Consider the following 23700-nt stretch of genomic DNA (forward strand, 5'->3'; position numbering starts at 1 on the left):
AGTATGATGGAGGCAGATTCAGTTGTCGCATTCAAAAGGGAACTGGATAAGCACCTGGAAAGAAACACTTGCAGGGCTATGGGGAAAGGGCAGGGAGGGGGGCAGGGAAATGGGGTAGTGGGACTACCTAATTGCTCTTGCAGACAGCCAGCCTGGACATGATAAGCCGAATGATCTCCTTCCATGATGTAACTATTCTATGAATCTATCTACTGGTAATCTGGATTCCAAAATAATACATCAATTTACGTTTTTCCTGGTTGGGGTCATGGTAAGAAAACAGTTTTGAACTGAAGTTGTCAAAATTAAGGATGTGTTCCCATGTAGCATGGGGCTACAGTAGCATAATGTAAATGTTATTGGACTAGTAATTTAGAGGCCTGTTCTACCGCTCCAGAGATAAGAGTTCAAATCCCATCACGGCAGCTTGGGGAATTTAAAAATTCAATTAATTAATAATTCTGGAATAAAATGCTCGATTCATTATTAATGATCATGAAACTGCCAGATTGTCTGGTAAAACCTATCTGGTTCGCAAATGTCCTTCAGGGGAGGAAATCTGCTGTCCTTACCCGGTCTGGCCTACATGTGACTCCAGACCCATGCCGATGTGGTTGACTCTTAAACCACCTTCTGAAATGGCCTAGTAAGCCACTCAGCTGCAGGCAGTTCACCACCATCTGCTCAAGGTCAATTAGGGATGAGCACTAAATGCTGGCCTTGCCAGCGGGACTCACTCACATCCCAAGAATGAATATTAAAAAAAAGCCCCCTTACAGTGGTTTCTTAATGTTGGCTACGCTGGAGTCTTGGAAACGTTAACCCTTAACCACCTATTTTAAAACATACACCTTCATATTTCTGTACACTGCATTGGTGCAAAGCTCTTTAGTGGTACCCTGAGTTTTTCTGGTCAAGACTCAAAGATCAGTCAGGGACAGGATGGTGCAGTTGGCTAGACACCGTTTCAACCACTGGGACTAGAACCAACATCCACTTCATACTGATGGGATAAAAAAAGTTTCTTCTGTTGCTGTCTCCACAGATCCTGTGTGGAATTAATTTTGGCAAGCTCAGTCCAGTTCCTAGCAGACTCGGGCACATGTAACTGCCGTCACGGGTGCTGAAAATGGTAAAAAAAAGCACACTGGTACAACTTATGGGGTGCTCTGTGTTAGTCAGGATTGAAGCACATCATTAGCAGAGTACAATGATTTTTACTGTAAATCTAATTGCACCCTACCCAGGAATATGTAATTTCTCACAAAAATTATTTTAAATCTTCAAAGAGTAATGGAGCTATTTTACACAAAATTTCAGACCTCTCACATAGATTACGTAGAAAACAAAACATGGTCTTTGGAAGGTGGCTTTCCCCGTCTACCTACCCAACTAATGATTTCAGTACTCCAGTGGTAAAGAATGTGTTTTATTTAGTGAAGTTAGCTCCACAGCAGGACCTCACAGCAGTGTTTCCAAGTTGCACATAGTGCACAGACTTCATAGCCAAGCTTTTTTGTGTAAAGCTTGTCTTGGAGGGCTTCCAGGGAACAACAATTTAACCCTTAAAAACTCCTCCTACGGAGTGAAAATGTAGCTTTTGCTCAAATCAAATTTAGGACCAAAAACAAAACACTAATCCCAGCAAAAATAACCATGGCCATACTTCTCTCTCTCAACCAACATACACAATGCAAATTGAGCTGTCAAAAATGTCTGAATTCAGGGCCTGCAGTTGAGAACAGACTGACCTGAACTCATTGCAGTGTTCAGCCATCTCATTTGCAATGTTTAATAAGTAACTATCTTTTGTTTCTATAAAAGCTCCTCTCAAAAGAACTGGTTCCGAAGAAGCGTCACTGACCCGAAACGTTAACTCTGCTTCTCTTTCCACAGATGCTGCCAGACCTGCTGAGTGATTCCAGCATTTCTTGTTTTTGTTTCAGATTTGCAGCATCCGCAGTATTTTGCTTTTACAAAATTTGCCATAATGATTATTAAAAAATCTTCCATTTTGTACAGTTTTTGGAACTTCGCATTCCGATTAGCGAGTTACCTGATTAATTAAAGCAATGTCCATACAGTTCCAAAGCACAAGGATTGATATTTGGAATGGTTAAGGGCACCTTTTGTTTAGCAATAGCTATGACTTCCAATCTGGCCTCCTCATTCCTGTTAAACACAGCATTAGATTTGATGGAATGGCACAGAGCAGAGGTCAGTGCAATGTATAAACCAATGAATGTTCCAGCATCATTACAAAAATCTGTGTGTGGAAAAATGGATTATGTCTGATGCGTATTTTTACGGGCGGGGGGGGGGGAGGGTAGTGCGCTAGTTTACTATTTACAGACATCATTTAAAGAAAAAATTGCATTTGTGGCGCAAGGCAGCTTTAGTTTGATTGAATTAGTTGAATAAATTGATAGATTTAATCAACTGATCAAGAGAGCATTTGATCAAATATAAACACCAGTCCAAGCAAAACCTGGCCAATAAAGATCAAAGGGAAAGATCTCATACTTGCCACGAAGCAAGATGTTTGTGGTTTCTGGATACCACTCATCACAGCCCAACACTTCAGCTGTTCCGCAGGGAAGTGCCCTCGGATAACCATCTTCAACTGCTTCGTCAATGACTGTTCCTCTGCCATGAGGTCAAAAGTGGGGCATCTAGACTTGCCCTGACAAGTGGCAGCTGGCATTTAAGTCACACAAGTGTCAGGTAATGGCCATTTCTAACAAAAGAAAGTCCATCAATCTCCTCGACCTTGAACAATGCCACTTTGGCTAAATCTCCCACCACCTACATCCTGGGGTCACTGCTGGAAGAAGTTGAACTGGCCCAGCCATATAGACAGTGTGGCTACAAAAGCAGGACAAAGCCTAGGTACTCTGAACAGTGGAGCACCTACTGACTCCTCAAAGCTCCCCCACTATCTACAAGGTTCAAGTCAGGAATGCGATTAAATACTCACCACTTGCCTGAAAGGGTGCAGTGCAACAACACTCAAATGCCGGACACCATCCGAGACAGAACAGTTTCCCCGATTGGTGCCTCTGCCACTCAACTTAATATCCATCCTTGCCACAATAACACACTATTGCTGTAGTACGGACGATCTACACAATGCACTGCAGGAACTCACCAAGGTTACTTCAACAAAATTTCCATCCCTTATGATTTCTAACACCAGGAAGGACAAAAGCAGCAATGTTGTGCGGACTCCATCACTTTCAATTTCATCCACACCATCCTGATTTAGACATATATCTGTGCCCCTTCATTGTCAGTGGGTCAAAATGCTGGCATTCCCACCCTATCATTGTTGCGGGAGCACCAGCATCACAAGAACTGCAGTGGTTCAAATGGAAGGCCCGCCACCAGCTTCTCGGCAACTAAGACTAGCTGACAAATCTGGCTGTGCCAGTATAACCCACATCCGGAGAAAGTCAAAAAATATTTCTACTGTAGAACCAACCCATTAAGCACATGACAATACTGCATTCCTGACATTTGGTCTGGATATGTGTTTTTCAATGTGTATCTCAGGTGCCACCAGGATAGTGAAACAACAGATGTCGTCACTAATAGACATCTAATAAAATTATTGACAGATCATGGGAGAAGACAGCGACTAACCTGAATATTTCCTTAACTTACTGAGATTAAATGCAAATACAAGAAGGAACGTGTCATCGTAGATCATTACAAGAGGCACCAGTTAACGGTGTCTGAATACGCTAAACATTTTTTTTTATTACAAAAGGTTGTGGGAATTTAAACCAGTATTTTGGGGACTGAATTCCACAATTCCATCCATGTGGAAACTGTAAATCAGTAAGCAGCCTTGAATATTATTACTATCAATGGCTTAAATCCTGACAATTTCCGAATGGCTACCCATCTGCAGCAAATTGCCCGGCCAGTTTAATTACTTTTTAAAAAAATGTGTAATAGAAAACTGATTTAGAGCCATGACTCAATAATTTCACCACAGTCAGACACATTCTGCCAAGGGTGAAGGCAGGGTTTGTGGGGGCGGGGGGGGGGGGGGGGGAAATGGGGGGGAAAGAATGTCAGGGTGGGTGGCTGTTCATAAACACGGAACAAAATTAAAACCTTTTGCTGCTTTGAAGTGTACGTGGGGTACGCAGACGAAACCAGTGATATCGCCAAATAGTTACACAGGTCTTGGCACTAAGGTTAACTGCTTTACTTTGGAGTCACTTCCATTTCCTGCTCTGCTCCAAAAGTATTCCATCAGCTGGTGGGAGCTTGTATGGATTATTGATCTGTGCTGTATTTATCTTGCAGAGGCTGGCCAAGCACGTTTATCCTAACGATCAGAGCAGAGATTGAAACTTGCATCTGGAGTGAGAGTGTACTGGTTCTCCTTTCCTTCCCACAGACCCCTCTACAGAAGGATGAATGAAGCCCAAAAAGACCATTTTCCAGATGCAGCTAAACTGCACCAACACACACCGAGGAGATTCACTATGAAGAGTTTTTAAGCGAAATACAAAAGAAAAATGGGAGGACAGGTTGTAACTGATAAGGCACATCACCTGTAGCAGTTCTAAGAATTCATGTTTGAATAACCAATGGTCTGTGTCACCTGTAATATCGTGCAAGACTTTCATGGGATCTCATTCCTCACAGTTTGTTCTGCATCTAATCTGAGCCTGGCACTATGGTGCTTTGTTGCACAATAATTATGAACAGGCTAATCCAGCCATATTCCAAACACTGGCACAGATAGTGTTGAAGACAGATATGGTTAATCAAGCTAATCCAGTATGTGGTTGAGTCATAAAGCCCAGGAGGGTTCCTGTTCACGTTCAGTCTGTTTTGACTTAACTGATCTCTCCATAGGTTGCATTCAGCCTCAACACCTGAGTCAGGGAGGGGATAAAGCAGTTTGGGTCTCCACTCTCATTTAGCCACCCTGATGAGGTGCAGGGGACAAGGTTTCTACTGATTAGCCTCCTAACGCTCTACGTCAAGGTTCACAATGAATGAGGGCAAACTGCACGAGCTATTGGAAAATGACTGGACCTGTGGAACTGAACCCCAGCTAGCGTTCAACACTTTCAGAAGGGGAAGGGAGGCGAGAACATTGGTGGGAACTTGTCTTTTAAAAAAAGAAAATCCTTTTCTGATTAGCTTTATTGCAAAGAAATCTGAGTCACTCACTGAGTGGTCTAGGTGCACACAACGAAAACCTACGTAGGAGCTTAGCTACAGGAGGAGGCCATTCAGCCCCTCCAGCCTGCTCTGCCATTCAATGACATCACACCTGATGTATGATCTAACTCCATATACCCGCCTTTGCCCCATATCCCTTAATACCTTTGGCTAACAAAAACATTATCAATCTCAGATTAAAAATTAACTATTGATCTGGCATCAAATGTCATTTGCAGTTGAGAGTTCCAAACTTCTACCACCTTTGGTACGAAGATGTGTTTCCTAATTTCACTCCTGCAAGGTCTGGCTCTTAAGGCCTCGACACCCCAACCTGCGGAAATAATTTCTCCCAATCTTCTCTATGAATTCTCCTTAATAGTTTGAAACGTTTGATAAAATCAACTCTTAATCTTCTAAATTCCAGGGAATATAACCCTTGTTTGTGTAATCTCACCTTGTAATTTAACCCTTAGAGTCCAGGCATCACTCTGGTAAGTCTACACTGCACTCCCTCCAAGACCAAGACCTAAGGTGTGGTGCTCAGAACTGCTGGCAGTACTCCAGGTGTGAGCTAACCAGGATTGTCTATAGCTGAAGCGTGACTTTAAACCCCTTGTATTCTAGTACTCTAGATATAAAGGCCAGCATTCCATTAACTTTTTTGATTATTTTCTGTACCTGTTCATGACGTTTTAATGATCTATGTACTTAGAACCCCCAAGTATTTTTTGAAACTGACTGTGATAGAACACAAACAGACCTCAACCCCCAACCTACAGGCATCTTAAATTGCTCTGCAACTGGTCTAAACATTACAGATGGGAAAATCTGACAATTTTAAAAAGTGAGATGAAGTCTCATTAAAAGAGAATATTTTAGCTGGAATGTTGCAAACATTTCAAAAATGGCTTAAATTAATATTTCTTCAAAAATAGCAACCTTGCATTTGAGATGATGCTTTGGTGTTTGATAACAGTGGGTTTACAATATTACTGGGTTTAGGATGGGCTGAGAAAACAATTAGCCAAGATCCAATTTTGTGGGTTAAACATTACCAACAGCAGGTCAGGCACTGATCTGAATCAAGGTTGCTAATAGCTAATAGGCAAATGAAACTGAACTACAGCAGTTAACTATTCAAGAAATGACAATTATGATATTGTAAATAGTTAAGAATATTTGGCTTTGCAAGATTTACAAGTGCAACAAAGATGAGTACTTTGACAGTTTGTCCTCAAGGGTCACGTCCATTTTGCGTGCAATCGCATTGATCAGTCGAAGAAAACAGACAGAACTAAAACTGGCTTGTCAACTGAAATTTAAATTGCGTAATAAATTGTTTAGTCAGTTTCTACCTAGTAACCATTTTCATTCATGACAGTTTCAATAAAGCCACCAATTAAAGAGCTCACGTTCCCACAAGGGAACAGACGGTTCATTACTGTACAGTTTCAGCTTCATCTCATCAGCAGCTGCTCAACATTAACAACCTCAACCCAATGTTTCGCAGCTATTTTTATTTGCGCTGTTTAAAAAAAAAGTGATACTGCAGTTAACAAACGTTAAAAGAGGAAATAAATTATTCCACCCACAAAAAAGGCATACACAAAAGGAAAGAAAACTTGTCAGACCTATAATTAATGCAACGGTGACTAACAGCCACTGTGGCATGTTTCAGAGGTTTACTTTACATTTTGAATACTGAAAAGGACTTCAAGTTCCTACCCATTCCAGAAATATCAAAGAACACTGGTACTGCTTATATGAAAAGCATTATTTCAGACAGAACTTCACCAGGAGGTTGCAAATTATAAACAACTTGAATTTATATAGCACCTTTAACATCATAAAACATCACAAGATGCTTCACAGGAGCATTATAAAGCAATATTTGATACCGAGCAACATAAGGAGATGTTAGGGCAGATGACCAAAAGCTTGGTCAAAAGATGTAAGTTTTAAGGAGTGCCTTTGGAGGAGAGAGAGGTAGAGTTTGGGGAGATTTAGGGAGGGAATTCCAGATCTTAGGACCCAGGCAGCTGAAAGCACGACCACCAATGGTGAAGCAATTAAGATAGGGGGGTGCTCGAGAGGCCGAAATTAGAGGAGCACAGATATCTTGGAGGATTGTGGGGGTTGGAAGAGATTACAGAGAAGGAGGTGGGGGTTGGGCCATGGAGGGATTGGAAAACAAGGATGAGAGTTTTAAAAATCAAGGCACTGTTTAACTGGGAGCCAGTGTAGATCAGCGAGCACAGGGGTGATGAGTGAGCAGAACCTGGTGCAAGTTAGTACACAGGCAGCAAAGTTTACAGAGGGTAGAATACAGGAGGCTGGCCAGCAATGTGTTAGAATAGTCAAGTTTGGAGGTAATAAAGGCATGGATGAGGGTTTCAGCAGCAGAAGAGCTGAGGCAGAAGCAGAGACGGGCGACGTTATGGAGGTGGAAATGCGTCAAAATATGAAATTTGACGAGATTATTGTATACCATAACCTGAACAGAAAAACATTCAGCAAGCTCAAACTTATTTCCTGTATTGTAGCATCACTGGTATGTTTTTAGTTACTGATTGATCCCTGACAATTAGCATCACAGAACAGAGCAGTCCCTCTTGTTGAAAGTATGCATATGTCTGTAAATTATTATAAAAAGCATCACTGTAGCAGACACAGAACATAATGTTACTATGTAAAAGGTTGTGTATGACAAAGTATTCTTTTTATTGACATGGCACTCTGTCCCTGAAACGGTTATGGTTGAAGGAAAAGGGATTATAAAATTCACACTTACACTGGTGGGTTCCCCCCCCACCCCCCAACCACCCGAAGTGTACTTTTAATCTGTTTCCTCTCACTTGTACACCCCAGTCTATGGGTGAGAACACAAGCAGGAAACTTCAGGCATAAGAAAAGCAGGCCATTCTGCCCTTGAGGCTATTGAGCCATTCTATCAGATCACTGTTGATCTGTACCTCCTCTCCGTTCACCACCATTGGTGCGTACTGTTTGATACCCTTACCTATCAACTTCAGTCTTGAAAATTTCAATTGACACAGGCATCCACAGTTGTTTGGGGCGGGGAAATGAGAATTCCCAGATTTCCACTGCCTTGTAGGATTTCTGCTTTCACTCCTGAATGGCCGAGCTCGAATTTTAAAATTATGCTACTTTGTTCTGGATTCTCCACCGAAACAGTAGCTTCTCTGTATACATCCCATCAAGCTCGTTTGTCATTTTAAACACTTTGGTTAAATCATCTTTCAAACCTTTTGAACTAAAGGGAGTACAAGCCAAGTTTACAGAACATGTCCTCAAAGTTTAACCCTTTAAGCCCCAGTACCATTCTGGTGGATCTGCGCTGCACCCCGTCTACGCCCACTACGTCCTTGCTGAGGTGCGGTGTCCAGAACTGAATGCAGTTACTCCCAGATGGGGTCATGATCGAGACTCTGTACAACTGAAGTATCACTTCCTTCTCCTTTGTATTCCAATCCCCTTGAGATAAAGGCCAACGTCCCTTAGCCTTTTGATTACTTGTATTGCCTGTGCACTAGCTTTTAGTGATCTATGTCCATGAACACCCAAATCTCTCTGCTCCTCCACAATTCCTAATTTATCATTAAGAAAATATTCTGACGTTTTCCTTCGCTCCAAGTGGAAGACCTCACATTTTGCCACAGAACTCCATCTGCCAGTTTTGCCCACCCCCTTAATCTGCCTATGTCACTTTGTAATTTCCTGCTCCCATCTGCACAACTTTAATGTGCTTCCTAACCTAATGTCACCTGCAAACTTGGATGTACAACTCTATAAAATTTCCAGCATTCTCTATATCAGTGACTTGAAGGAATATCTTGAAAAGCTGAGATCCCAGTACAGATCCCTGGGAGTACCACTTGTCGCATTCCCTCAGTCAGTATGTTCTCTTTATCCCTACTCATTGTCTCCTACTTCGCAACCCCTGTCACAAGGGTGCATCTAATTCCATATGCTTTCATCTTTGCTAATAAACTTTTGTGCAGAACCTTATCTATATGGACTGGTCAAGGCATTTGATCCTATGTTAGTGACCAATCCATGTTCCAGATATTGGAGACATCTCCATACTCTCTGACCACTGTGCTTTGGAGTTCCTTCCCTTTGTTATTTTCCCCTTTGACCTGATGTACCCAACTGAAACAGTTAACAGCACCTAGATGAAATCTGAGGTTAATATTTATTTATTTTTATTTATTTATTTAGAGATACAGCGCTGAAACAGGCCCTTCGGCCCACCGAGTCTGTGCCGACCAACAACCACCCATTTATACTAACCCTACAGTAATCCCATATTCCCCATCACCTACCTACACTAGGGGCAATTTACAACTGCCAATTTACCTATCACCTGCAAGTCTTTGGCTGTGGGAGGAAACCGGAGCACCCGGGGAAAACCCACGCAGACACAGGGAGAACTTGCAAACTCCACACAGGCAGTACCCAGAATCGAACCCGGGTCCCTGAAGCTGTGAGGCTGCGGTGCTAACCACTGAGCCACTGTGCCGCCCAAATAGTCAAGATTTATACCCAGGCCTCATTATACTAACAGACTGCACCCTCTGCCTTAGCCGCCCCATACCATTTGACGTAATAAATATTTTATTTTCTCCTGAAACTTAAGGAGTTTATTTCCCTACACACCTATGTACGTGTTCAGAGAAACATAACCTTCCAACATTAATTCTTGAAAATGTGACGAGCAAGAATTAGCATGACAGGATTGAGGTCCCTGAAATATTTGTTTCTACAAAGTACTTGAACTCTTTCAGTTACCTGCACTCTCCAAAAGGGGTAAAATGCTTATGCATTGGATCTTTTTGTGAACGATACCAATCTCTTAAACTGGCCACCAGTTTCCACCTCTGTAACATTGCCCGACTCCACCCCTTCAACTCAACTCATCGGCTACTGAAACCCTCATTCATGCCTTTGTTACCTCTAGACTTGACTATTCCAATGCACTCCTGGTTTCCACATTCTACCCTCCGTAAACTTGAGGACATCCAAAATTCTGCTGCCTGTGATGTAATTCACATGGACTCTCATTCAACCATCACCCTTGCGTTTGCTGAACTACGTCGGCTCCCAGTCAAGCAATGTCTTGACTTTAAAAATCCCATCCTTGTTTTCAAATCCCTCCATTGCCCCACTCTGCAATCTGTCCAGCTCTCCAAGATATTTGTGCTTATCCAATTCTGGCCTTGAGCATCCCGGATTTTAATCGCTCCACCACTGGTGGCCGTGCCTTCAACTGCTCTCAAGTTCCCTCCATAAATCTGTCTCTTGACCTCACTTTGCTCCTTTAACAAACTCCTTAAAACCTACTCTTTGGCCAAGCTTTTGGTCATCTATCCTAATATCTCCTTATGTGGCTCAGTATGAAATTTTGTTATATTATGTTCCTATGAAGCACCTTGGGATGTTTTACTACCTTAAAGGCGCTATATAAATACAAGTTGCGTTGTTATAGATTTGAGTGTAACAAAATGGGACGAATCAGTGTCTCCCTTTTCCACTGCCACCCACCTTCACCGACTGATCAAGGCAAACAAACTCACTCCTCTTTGTGCATCACTGAGAAAGCTGAACATTGATGTAATCTACAAGTGTAACTCAGAATTGGGTCTCTGTAAACACTAGCACTGCAACTACTAACTGCTCAGTAGACATGCAACCACAGTCAGAAAGTACTTTGTCATGGCAAACTACATTGTACTGTAAATACAAACATACGAATTAGGAACAGGAGTAGGCCACTCGGCCCTTCAAGCCTGCTCCGCCATTCAATAAGTTCATGGCTGAACTGATTACTCTGCATTTCCACCAGCCCCAATATCCTTCCACCTCCTCATCAAGAATCTATCTACCTCTGCCTTAAAAATATTCAAAGGCTCGGCTTCCATCACCTTTTCAGGAAGAGAAGGGGCGGCAGTGGCGCAGTGGTTAGCACCGCAGCCTCACAGCTCCAGCGACCCGGGTTCAATTCTGGGTACTGCCTGTGTGGAGTTTGCAAGTTCTCCCCGTGTCTACGTGGGTTTCCTCCGGGTGCTCCGGTTTCCTCCCACATGCCAAAGACATGCAGGTTGATAGGTAAATTGGCCATTATAAATTGCCCCTAGTATAAGTAGGTGGTAGGGAAATATAGGGACAGGTGGGAATGTGGTAGGAATATCGAATTAGTGTAGGATTAGTATAAATGGGTGGTTGATGGTCGGCACAGACTCGGTGGGCCGAAGGGCCTGTTTCAGTGCTGTATCTCTAAAAACTAAAACCAAAAATAAACTAATTCCAAAGACTAACGATTCTCAGAGAAAAAATTTCTCCTCATCTCTGTCTTAAATGGGCAACCCCTAGTTCGAGATTCTCCCACAAGAGGAAACATCCTTTTCACATCCACCCTGTCAAGATCCCTCAGAATCTTATATGCTTCAATCAAGTCGCCTCTTACTCTTCTAAACTCCAGCGGATGCAAGCCTAGCCTGTCCAACCTTTCTTCTTAAAACAGCCCGCCCATTCCACTAAATCTTTCCACTACTCCTTCCAGTCAACTGGACATGTACTAATATCGAAACTACGAAATTCAAATGCAGCTTTCCATTCCCTTGCTTGCCTTTTGCTTTCCTGTCCATTGATGATTTATTGTAATTTTCGTTTGATGGTTGAAAGTCAATACAAAGTAAATACAAAAAATTGATTTAAAAAGAACAGATCTAATCCATCTATTGTGATTTTCTAAACATCTTTATAGTGTTTAAACTAATCCAGTACAATCATATTTTCCATCATGACAGTTTCCTATAGAGAGAGAAAAATAGTTGAAGGATGATTTTGTGACACAAAGCACTTTGGAAAAGTGCAGGGAAGAGAGATAAAAAGACTCCATACCAAAAGAAGATCAAGGGGGAAAAACATACTGGGGAGACAGCATTGCCTTCTGCCCAGTGGCATTAGAGTGAAGGCAGTTGGACAGATTTTTGATCTACAAGGGGGGTTACGAGGGAGCCGGCAAGAAACTGGGAGTTAAGGCCACAATCAGATCAGCCATGATCTTACTGAATGGTGGAGCAGGCTCGAGGGACCAAATAGCCAATTCCTGCTTCTATTTCTTATGGACTTAAAAAAAAAGGAACTTAAAAATTGGTGCGGCCTGTTGAAGTTGGAGTTTCTCTCTCTCAAATCAAAAGTTTTAAGTAGCAGTCGTTATGTACTTCAGCTGATTGAGGTTTGGCTGCAAGTGTCATTTTTTAAAGTGACTAATAAATCAACGTAAAACAGATGACACTATTTAACGATAGACAAGATACAACAACTCTTTTTTAAAAACAAGAGACATTGGTGGACTACTTAAGATGTGAGGTGGGCAAACATAGAAGGAGCACTGTCCTCTTAATAGCATAATTTATAACATATTACATAAATATATTTTTGATTTTCTGATTAAATCAATTTTCTCTTTAATGCATTTATATTGAAAAAATTATTTCCGCAATCATAGTTATAAACACCTGACAACTTGGACATATTAATAAGCTATTTACATCCAATTATACAATCGTAACCTGAAAGATGTTTAACACAGAACCAGACAGAAAATAAGCTAATTTAGTTATTTTTAAAAAGGGATGTCATGTTGCCAAGCTGCCTGATGTTCAAGTGATGGAGTGAGAAGATACTGGTGCAATGCAATAGGAACTGGTTTACTTCTGACTCCTCTAAATCAGACTGCTCGGTAGAATGTTGCCTTTTATCATTGTTCTTAGAACATGAGTGTCGCTGGCAAGTGTCTGTTTTATTGCCCATCCCTAGTTGCCTTGAGAAGGTGGTCAGCAGTCATGTGATGATAGTGCATTTACAATGGTGTTAGGAAGGAAACAGAAGGATATTGAGTCACTAATGGCATAACAGCAAGTTATGCCCAAGTCAGGATGTTGTGAGACTTAAAGGGGAATCTGGAGGGATCACAGGAGAGGAAGGTTATGTTGATGTAATCTTGGTGCGTTCTTGTAGTGCACCCTGTAGATCGTACACACCACAGCTACATTGTACTAATGGTAGAAGGGATGGATACCGAGTCCAGTGGCATTGAGGTCACTGTCCTGGATGGTGGAGAGCTAACGTGTTGTCGCAATTCCCATCCATGTGACTGGTGAGAATTTCAACACACTCCAGACAGGCTTTATAGATGGCAATGAGGGGGAAAGGGGTGAATTATTCAGGGTACTCAGCCTCTGCCCTAATCATAGCCACAGTGCTGATATGACTTGTCCAAATAAACTTTTGATCAGTGGTGACACCCAAATGGTTGATGCTGGGTACTCGGCGATGACTGTACTGTTGACAATCGGGGGAGAAAGCTGGGCTTTTTCTTGAAGATGGTCACTACCTGGGCACTTGGGTGGAATGAACATTATCTGGCACTTCTCAGCCCAAGCCTGGATGTTATCCAGGTCCTGCTAGAGACCTTCGTAGACTGTTTCATTATCTGTTGAATTATAAATGGATCGGAACAATGGTATTGTCAGCAAAGAATCCTGCTTTTAGTGAAGATGGTTACGCCAAAGATGTTTCCCAAATTAATCCAAAGCCATCAGGATAGTGTCCTAGGCCCAACCATCTTCAGCTGCTTCAATGACCTTCCCTCCAACAGAACGTCAGAAGTGGGGATGTTTGCTTATGATTGCACAGTGTTTAGTATCACTCACAACTCCTTAGATACTGAAGCCGTCGATTCTCCCATGCAACAAGACGTGGACAACATCCAGGCTTGGGCCGATTACGTAACAAGTAACATTTGCGCCACACAAGTGCCAGGCAATGGCCAACTCCAACAAGAGTGTCTAACCATCTCCCCTTGACATTCAATGGCATTACCATCACCACATCCCCCACCATCAACATCCTGGATGTTGCTATTGACCAGAAACTGAACTGGACCAGCCATGTAAATACTGTGGCTACAAGAGCAGGCCAGAGGATGGGAATTCTATGGTGAGTAACTCAGCTGCTGACTCCCCTATGCTTGTCCACCATCTACAAGGCACATGTCAGGAGTATGATGGAAAGCTCTCCACTTGCCTGGATGAGCAGAGTTCCAACAACACTCAAGACGCTCGACAGCATCCAGGACAAAACAGCCCGCTAGATCAGCACCCCATCCAGCACCAGTCTCCCCACCATTGGCACACAGTTGCTGCAGTGTGTACCATCTACAAGATGCACTGCAGCAACTCACCAAGGCTCCTTCGACAGCACCTTCCCAACCTGGGACCTCTACCACCTGGAAGGACAAGGGCAGCAGACCCATGGGAACACCACCACCTGCAAGTTTCTACCCTCCCCAAAGCCACACACCATCCTGACTTGAAACTATATCACTGCTCCTTCACTGTCGCTGGGTCAAAATCCTGGAACTCCCTTCCTAACAGCACTGTGGGTGTACCTAGACCCCAAGGACTGCAATGGTTCAAGAAGGCGTAGGTACACCCACAACGACATTATGGAGGAAGTTCCTGGATTTTGTTCCAGCGACAGTGAAGCAACAATCTTTTTCTTTCCAAAATAAAGAGGAAGCCAGCAGCTTCCTGCTTTTTTTGACCTTGGGGGAAGAGATGGCGATTTACAAGCAGTTGCCATGCTATAGAAAAACAACTACCCTCTAATCGATCTCAGGATATATCCAAGAGGACTTATGTTCGAATGCACCTCAGGCTGTGCCTATTTACAACAATTCGACCATGTGATCCTACGAAAAGGACAGGAAAAGTTCCTCCTTAGCAGGAGCAAAAGAAAAATACATTATTCATGAAATGGTATAATGTTCAAGTCATTATACTATGAGCAATGCCCAGAAGGAGAGCCACTTACTAAATAAATTCAGTGATGTAGGTGAATTAAAGCTATCACTTGTATTTAACCATTATTCTCAACATTGCTCTTATATAACCAAGTCCTGAATACAAACTCATTAAAGATATACTAAGACATAGACCCATCAGAATTAAATTGGTTTCTAAATGCCACGATAAGGTTTGTGAGTAGTTGTTTAATTGATTTGACAGATTCGTGCTTACACCATTTCTGCAGAAAAAAAGTATCTCTGTTCTACATCTCTCCCTGCCTCAGCACAAAGGAATTAGACCTTGGATTTCTGTTACAGGAGATCCATATGAACCCTGACAGTAAAAGGGCACAAAACTGCAAAAATAAATTTGAAATATCAAGAGATAAAAAGGCAAGCCACTGGATAGTTCACTAACACAATGCCATCTTCCAAGAACTAAACTACAACAAACCTTTACAGCGCATCAAATTATTGAGCTCGGAAATAATGAAACAAGAGAGTTCAGCTTGGGCCATACTTGTCCAATATTACAAACACAGAACATTGAGCTAAAGTAATACTAAACATAAGCAGTTAGCAAATTGTCCAAAAAGCATTATTTAGGCAATCTGAGAGTAACATTCTGCGCAATGTTTTATTAGGAAAATAAGAGGACTAGGAGAGAAGCTTTAGAGTGACTGTTGTCAAGGCAACAGGAGATGTACAGTAATTTGAAACTATCTAAACTCTCACAACCTCACAGACATGATCCACTTTCCATTCATCAGCCTTCTTAGAACTCATAACTGAGCAGCAAACCTGAATGCTCATTTGGATCTCTGCCCCGCCGAGAACTTTTAAACAGCTGACGATAGATGTCAGATCAAATGAATTTTTTTTTTTTACTGGGGAGGCTTAGGCTTCTGTTAAATCTACAGTTATATTTTTGTACATTATATGGTAAATGTTTCCACACAAAGCATGCATCTTTGAGCATTAATGGAACTTGACAGTTCTTACTGGTACAAATTAAAATGTAAAAAAAAGTGTTGCCTGTAGTCTGACCAGTTGCTGGATACAGGCAGGTGACTGGAGACAGAAACTGTGTTATAGAAGCACAGAATTATTTTTGAAGTCTATGTAAACATAAAGCTGTGAAACCCATGAGCAGATTAGCTGAAACTGAAGCTATGAAAAGTGACCTTTCTTCAAAAAAAAAATACATTCGCATTATGCGAGCATCACTGGCAAGCCCAGCACTTATTGCCCATCCCTAATTGCCCTTGAGAAGGTGGTGGTGAGCTGCCTTCTTGAACTGCTGCAGTCCATGTGGTGTAGGAACACCCACTGTGCTGTTAGGGAGAGAGTTCAAGGAATTTGACCCAGCGACAGTGAAGGAACAGCGATATAGTTCCAAGTCAGGATGAGAGAGACTCGGAGGGAACTTGCAGCTGGTAGTGTTCCCATGCGTCTGCTGCCCTTGTCCTTCGAGGTGGTAGAGCTCACAGGATTGGAAGGTGCTGTCAAAGGAGCCTTGGTGAGATAAAAACAAGAAATGCTGGAAACACTCAGCAGCTCTGGCAGCATCTGTGGACAGAGAAACAGAGTTAACGTTTCAGGTCAGTGACCCTTCTTCAGAACTCTAGGAGAGAAATAGAAAGCAATGAAGGTGAACAAGGTAAAAGAGACAAACGAAAATCCCTTCGGTGAGAAGAGCAGAACTTCTTCAGGGTAGGCATTCCTGGAAGAGAAGTGGCAGTGAATTAAACATTAAATAAAAAGCAAAATACCGCGGATGCTGGAAACATTCAGCAGGTCTGGCAGCATCTGTGGAGAGAGAAGCAGAGTTAACGTTTCAGGTCAGCGACCCTTCTTCAGAACCTTGGTGAGTTGCTGCAGTGCATCGTGTAGATGGCACACATTGCTGTTACTGTGGGTTGGTAGTGGAGGGAGTGAATGTTGAAGGTGGTGGATGGGGTGCCGATCAAGTGGGCTGCTTTGTCCTGGATGGTGTCGAGCGTCCCGAGTGTTGTTGGAGCTGCACCCATCCAGGCAAGTGGAGAGTATTCCATCACACCTCTGACCTGTGGCTCATAGGTGGTGGACAAGCACTGGGGAGTCAGCAGGTGAGTCACTTATAGCAGAATATCAAGCCACTGATCTGCTCTTGTAGCCACAATATTTGTGTGACTGGTCCAGTTAAGTATCAGATCAATGATGACCCCGCGGATATCGCCAACGCTGTTGATCGTCATCGGAAGTTTAGTTTTCCATCTTTGTGACGGCTTTTGAGCTACTGAAAAACATGACAACGTGCCTGATGCACCCGAGATGGGTTTAGTCAGTTATTGCTCCTGAGAAATAAAAAGGGTTAGTTGAGATGCAGTGGGTGCAGTGAAACAAATAGCTAAACTGGGCAGGCCGGAAAGACAGAGAAAGTAAATAAACCCTTTTTTAAAAACCACTGAAGGGCCGGAAACCCTTTTCAGTTTTAAAAATAAAACCACAAGCTTTTCCACCATCACGCAACCTCTGCAAAAGAACTATTTGGATGTTTCTTACACTGGTTTATATAAAGTAGAAAGAAAGACACCAAAATTATTTTGTACCCTGACAAAATAAAATAAAATTAATTTAAATGCAATAATGTCACTACTGTAGTTAAAAGAAATGTCTTTACTAATTGACATGCTTTCAATAAGGACACTGCGAGTACATTCAGATCATCATATCTAGTCATTCTCAGTTACCCATTATTAGTGTTTTGGAGTGTTACATATCATAAAAACATTGCTGACAAATATTTCAGAATGACCAAATAGAGACAGCAACAGCCCAGCAAGCATTTTAAAAAGTAGACGATGGGAGGGGAGGGGAAGAGTGACATTGTCTCAGGACTCCCCTGATACTGAATACTAAAACAAAATCTACAAACTGAGACTCAAATGTGTGTGTGCGTTGCAGAGAGCAGAAGCAGAGAATAAGCTCATTAAAAAGCGGTTGGAGAATTAACTCGAAGTCTTACCCTATTTTGTCCAAAGATGAACAGCTGAGAACGTGTTTACAATGTTGTGTGGAATGGCTACAATTTTGTTTTCAATTTCTTTAGAACTCTGGTTTCCAGGTTTTGCAAAAGCAATAACATGAGCACCCTGACCGCTTTTCAGGTATACTAAATTCACGCAAGTCACCCCATTTCAGCAGGAAGGGTTAGTCATCAAGCAGCATGAAGATGATGAAACAAAAGTAGCAGCCTTCTTCAGAAAACAGGGACACGTTTCAAAAGTTGGAAGGTGCCACGTTCATTAAGAAACAAAATTACTTTTGCGAGTGTAGTTAATCAAAGAGAAAAAGGATGCTCTCACAACCTTGTATCTTACTTTGGTTTCATTCCATCTGCCACTCAAAACCCCCCAACCAGATATCAACACATACAAAAACTGCTCAAAATCTTTGACTGTCACTAAAAAAAATCAGATACTGTTAAAGATATCTGAACAGTAAACAGAGATCATAGATTATAAAAAGTGCCAAATATTAACAAGATGTCTTGCAGTTGCTCTCAACCAGAAAGCTAGACATTTGTTCGAGCCAGAACTTGAACGAAGCCCCCAATTCATATCTCACAGTGACACATTCATCTTTTGAATGCACAACTAATTTGTAAAATTCTTAGTGTAAACATTGACAGCGATTTAAAAAAAAGAATATAATGCTGATAAAACCAAGATAGATAACTTATACAAATTTAATCCATTTTTAAAAAATGCCGAGGAAAGCACTGCACAAGTTTAATTGGTAATCTAATGCCACCTGGCACACAAATTGATTCAGGAACTGCAAACGGTGTAAACACTAGATGGGCACATTAAGCGCGGATCACCCTAATCAGTAATGAATGCATGCTTGTAATATGGAGATAGTTACTTGCAACACACCAGAAATTCCCAAATGACATAATATTCACATACATTTGCTTACAACTAGACATTTGAGCAGCAAAAGTGATACTTTTAAAATGACAAAAATTAAATAAATTTTGCATGCCTTTTAATAATTAGAACACTTCAGCTCACTGTCACAAAATGTGCATTCTGTCCAGATATAAAAGTATATTTTAGTTACATTTGTGCCAATTGCGAACAGCATAATTTTATTTCTACTGAACACCAGATGCTGTCATTCCACCATTAAAAACAAGACGAGAAAGAGAATATTTAAAACTTGCATCAGATTTAAGTAAACTTTTCCCTCCAGTTTAGAACGCCCCAAATCACCTCATCACCTATTGGTTTGCTCACCTTTCACTGCAGACAATGGGAATAGCATATCAGCATGTCCAGGTTCTTTGCATGAATCTTAACATTGGCTGGAATTTTACGCCACCCCAGCGGGTCAGATGGTGGCGTGGGGGCGGCGTAAAATTGAGCAGCAGGCTCCAGGAGCCTACACGCCCCGATTTCGCCTCCAGACAGGTTTATGGAGGTCAGGAGGGGGGTGAGAAACAACCCGCCGGCCCGAGACCAACCAAAACCCTTAAGTGTCCACTTAACAGCCACTTAAGGGCCCTCGCCTGCCTCCATGGGTATTTTACCTGTCGCAAGCGGGTGTGCTGGGGACGTGAAAGGCCGCCCAGCGATAGCTGCCGGCCTTTCCGTGCCCTGGAGGTGGGGGTAATGGCAGTCAGGCACAGGGTGCCCGATTGAGTGCCACCCCCGCCTTCCAACCCAACCCAGGACCCAAGACACTCCCCCTCCCCCCAAAGGGCGACTCCAGCCTCACCTGGGAAGGGCCAATCCCCCTGGTGAGGCATGCCCCTACTTACCTTCCCTCCTCGATCCATGGCGTCAGCTGGGTTGCAGTCCCAGCAGCAGCCACCGGTCCTGCCGGCGCTGCTGGGACTAAGGGCTGCCGGCCCGCTGATTGGCCGGCAGCTCACTGAGGCAGGACCTCCTCCCTCAAGTGGGTGGAAGTCCCGCCTCGGGCCACTTAAAGCCTGGGGATCCGTAAAATATGGGACGGATCCCCAGGCTGGGCGGAAGCGGGTTCACCACCAACTTTCACGTCGGAGTCTGGCTCCCATCCATCCACCCATCGTAAAACTCCGGCTGTTATGTCTGTCCTCATCTGTCACTTATTTGAAACCTTAATAATTTCTATTAATATCCTTCATTCAGTCTCTTAGAAAAGGAATCTAGTCAAATCGTATGCATATTCAATAAAGGATCCTCACCTTCAACATCAACACCAAATTCTTGCTTTTTAAAAAAAAAAGTTTAATTTAATACAGCTGAAAATAGCCATCCCATCAGCCTTTGTGCTCATCCATTTAAAGATAGCATGGTCATCAGTATATTTCCTCCATCCCTGTGTAACAAGAGTAACTGAGGTTGGGGAAGTGTGCAACTGTTGCTTCACATGCTGGTTGAGTTCCAAGGTGACAGGCCTCTTGCAAACTCAACCAAGGATCACAACATACTTTTTTAATTATTTTTTTTGTAAAGTAACATGTAGTTTCCCCCCCCCCCCCCCCCCCCCCTAAAAACAGAATATAATTTTGGCAGAACTGCATCTTAAAATGCCAAGAAAACACTGTAAATTCATCATTAATATTTACACTCTATGCACCCTGCATTTGGGAGTTACAATGCATTGCCAAAACACAGGGTGGAAGGGAAGCTCTATACGGAGCTGCTTTGCAGATGGGGGCAGTGATCTGGTACAAGTTTTTGTTCTGCACAATCTTAATTTATAATAATTTTGTTCTGGTCCACTGTTCATTAGTTTTTATGTTTTGTGTAACTATTGTTCTATAACATAATTTTGGGTTATTAAAAGCTTGTGACTAAGCAAGCAGGATAAAGCAATACTTCTATAGTGTTACAGGGCTCATATGATTTGGAAATGATTTTTTTTTACATATTTAGGAAAATCTGCACATAACCAGACTAACCAAGGCTCCTGGTTTCCAGCAAGACCCATTGTTTTCCTGAAGGACTCAGTATTTTTATAACTCTTTGTGAGCCCACTCTTGGGGAAAGAAAACAATCTTTCTCTCTGTGTCAGTGTTCTCTAAGACCAGTCTTGTAAAACACCGATATTGGCATCTGAACACTGTTCTTTTCTGAGCACAACCATGCCAAAAAGCCCAACAACTACCTTTAAAGACACCAGATCTCATGTTCAGTAACTCTTACATACTTGTACATTTTAGGAATTCAACAGCAATGACTTCAAACCAATTCAGAAAAGCATAGAGATGACTGACGATTCCAAACACATATGGGCCAGAAAAGATAGCATAATTAACAATCAGCTCTTTAAAGCATGGGAATTATTCTCATTTACTGAACTCAACCGACTCGCTCTTTATAGTAACACCAAGATGAATAAATGAGTATTAAAGTACTGGTTTTGATTTTGGGGGAGGAGGGAAAGATAGGGTTTGTTTAGATGCCACCCAGTGTAGTTAGAGGGAAGAGGCGCTGTCTCATTAAACTGAAGTTTGGGAAATTTAAATCCCACACACACACAAAGCCAAACAAAAGCCAGATCCTCCAGCACACCTTTCCAAGTTTCAAACCCAAGGTGGTACTTTGTCGAACAAAAAAAATGACTGAACAAGGCAACTCCTATATCTGGCTGATCGAGGCCTGTGATTACAGATTAGATTAGAATTATTTCTTTAAAAAGCCCAAAAAGGAGAATAGAAGATCTCAGCATACGGCCTCCGTCTCCACAACATCTCTTCCCTCCTACCCCCCGCCCCGCCACCTCACCATCATCAGCCCGCCAAATCCCTCCCCCCCCCCCCCCGGATCTCCGCCAGTTCTTATCTCCCCGCCCCCGCCAAATTCCTCCTCCCACCAATCTACCGCCAGTAACCTCCCCCCGCCCGAATCTCCGCCAAAACCCCGCCAGTCCCTCCGGCCGGATCTCCGCCAGTTCTCTCCTTCTCCCCACCCCCACCGGATCGCGCATATTCCTGCACCCCAAACTCGGCGACATCATTCCCAAAGCAACCACCAGCCCCCACCCCCCCGACCCCTCCAAAAAAAAAATACACTCTTCAATAACCTTCCACTTTTTTTTTTTGCCTTTGTTGTTGAAAAAAAATAATAAATAAAACGCCGGCTGACAGACCCTTTGCAGAAACAAAACAAAAACAACCGAGATGAGGGGAGGGGGGACAAACCCAGGAGAGAAAAAAAACCACTTTTAAAAAAAACAACAGCTGACAGGAGATGGGGGGGAGCCGTGGCCGCCATGTTTCGCTCTACTTACGACATGGGAGACATGTTTAAGTTGCATTTTATTCCTGTGTGTGTGTGTGCGGTGCAGCCTGGTGTGGAGGTGGTGGGATGTGTGTATGTGTGGATGGAAGGGAGGGGGTTAAAAGCTCCTTACCTGCCTCTGCTGCTCTGTGTGTGTGAAGGGATCCTGAGAGCTGAGCCGCCGCTACTCTGTAACTCTTTCTTGGCTACAATGAATCCAAGAGTAAAATGTAGCAAAGAGGCAGAGGGAAGCCTCGGCCGGGGCAGATACGCCGGAGCACATGATCGCAAACGTCAGCAAGCACTATTTGCATACGATACGAGAAGCACTTTCCCCCCTGTTTGTGTGTGTGTGTGTCTCTGAGTGAATTCTTCCTTCTCTCCTGTGTGCAAGTTTCTGACCAAACCTCAGCTCTCTCCTCCCCACTTTCCTGATGCGAGCACCACGTGTGCTACACCCGCCTGCCTGCCTGCTGTTGACAACAACTAAGTGAAGTAGTCACCAGCTTCCAACCATCCCCAACCCCAGTGACCATCAAAACGCTTGGCTGCTGTTTCAATGAATTCACTGCCCATTGGGACATCAAACCCTGTGCAGCATTGTTTATATAAAAGGCTTCGCATTTATACAGAGCCTCCCCCCAACCAAGCCCTTCACTGGAGTGTGGCTACTCCTTGTCAAGTAGGAAACACAGCATTCCGATTTGCACCCGGATCCCACCGACAGCAATGTCATAATGATCAGTTTTTTGTGATGTCGATTGAGAGGTAAATATTGGGCCGGGACACCCGGGGAGAACTCCCCTGTTCTTCTTCAAGATTTTTTTTTATATCCACCTGAGAGGGCAGACAGGGTCTCAGTTTAACATCTCGCCTGAGAAGCAGCACCTCCAACACTGCAACACTCCCTCAGTTCGTCACTGGAGTTTCCCAACTGGAATTTTATGCTCAAGTCCTGGAGTGGGACCTGAATCCACCACCTTCTGAGGTGGAGGTCAGCATGCGAATGACGAAGCCACAGCTACCTTCTCTACTCCCATACATTTCATTCTCAGAGGGATGGCTTGAAATAATATCATGTAACAATACTGCCATCTTTGCATTTAATTTGACTGTAATCCAATCATCCATCTCACATCTCCACATCAGATTTAGTGTGTAATGCAACACTCGAGTGTATTGCTGCAGTTACAGCTTTAAGGCAACTACATTTGTTAATCCAAACTATACCCCAAAGTGTGGTTCCCCATTCCTCGCCCTCTCCCAGGTTTTGTGATAGCATTTGTAGTGTGACAGTAACATTTAAGATGCAGGTGAATTGAGAAAAAGTAACCATTTGACATTTATGATAGGTCCAGTTTCTGTGTGATTTAAGAC

At 42.9% G+C, this 23700-nt stretch overlaps 1 protein-coding gene across 3 annotated transcripts in view; it reads right to left on the reverse strand.

Moving 5' to 3' along the window:
- zhx2a (zinc fingers and homeoboxes 2a) overlaps positions 1 to 22736 on the reverse strand; it is an 87778-nt gene extending 65042 nt beyond the window's left edge. For all 3 annotated transcript variants that reach the window (XM_068032554.1, XM_068032553.1, XM_068032552.1), the window contains exon 1: positions 22457 to 22736. The gene's annotated coding sequence lies outside the window, so the exon portion shown is untranslated. The remainder of the gene's footprint in view (positions 1 to 22456) is intronic.
- Positions 22737 to 23700: the final 964 nt, after the last annotated feature.

The sequence above is a fragment of the Heterodontus francisci genome, chromosome 5, assembly GCF_036365525.1.
Source record: "Heterodontus francisci isolate sHetFra1 chromosome 5, sHetFra1.hap1, whole genome shotgun sequence".
In the NCBI taxonomy this organism is placed as follows: Eukaryota; Metazoa; Chordata; class Chondrichthyes; order Heterodontiformes; family Heterodontidae; genus Heterodontus; species Heterodontus francisci.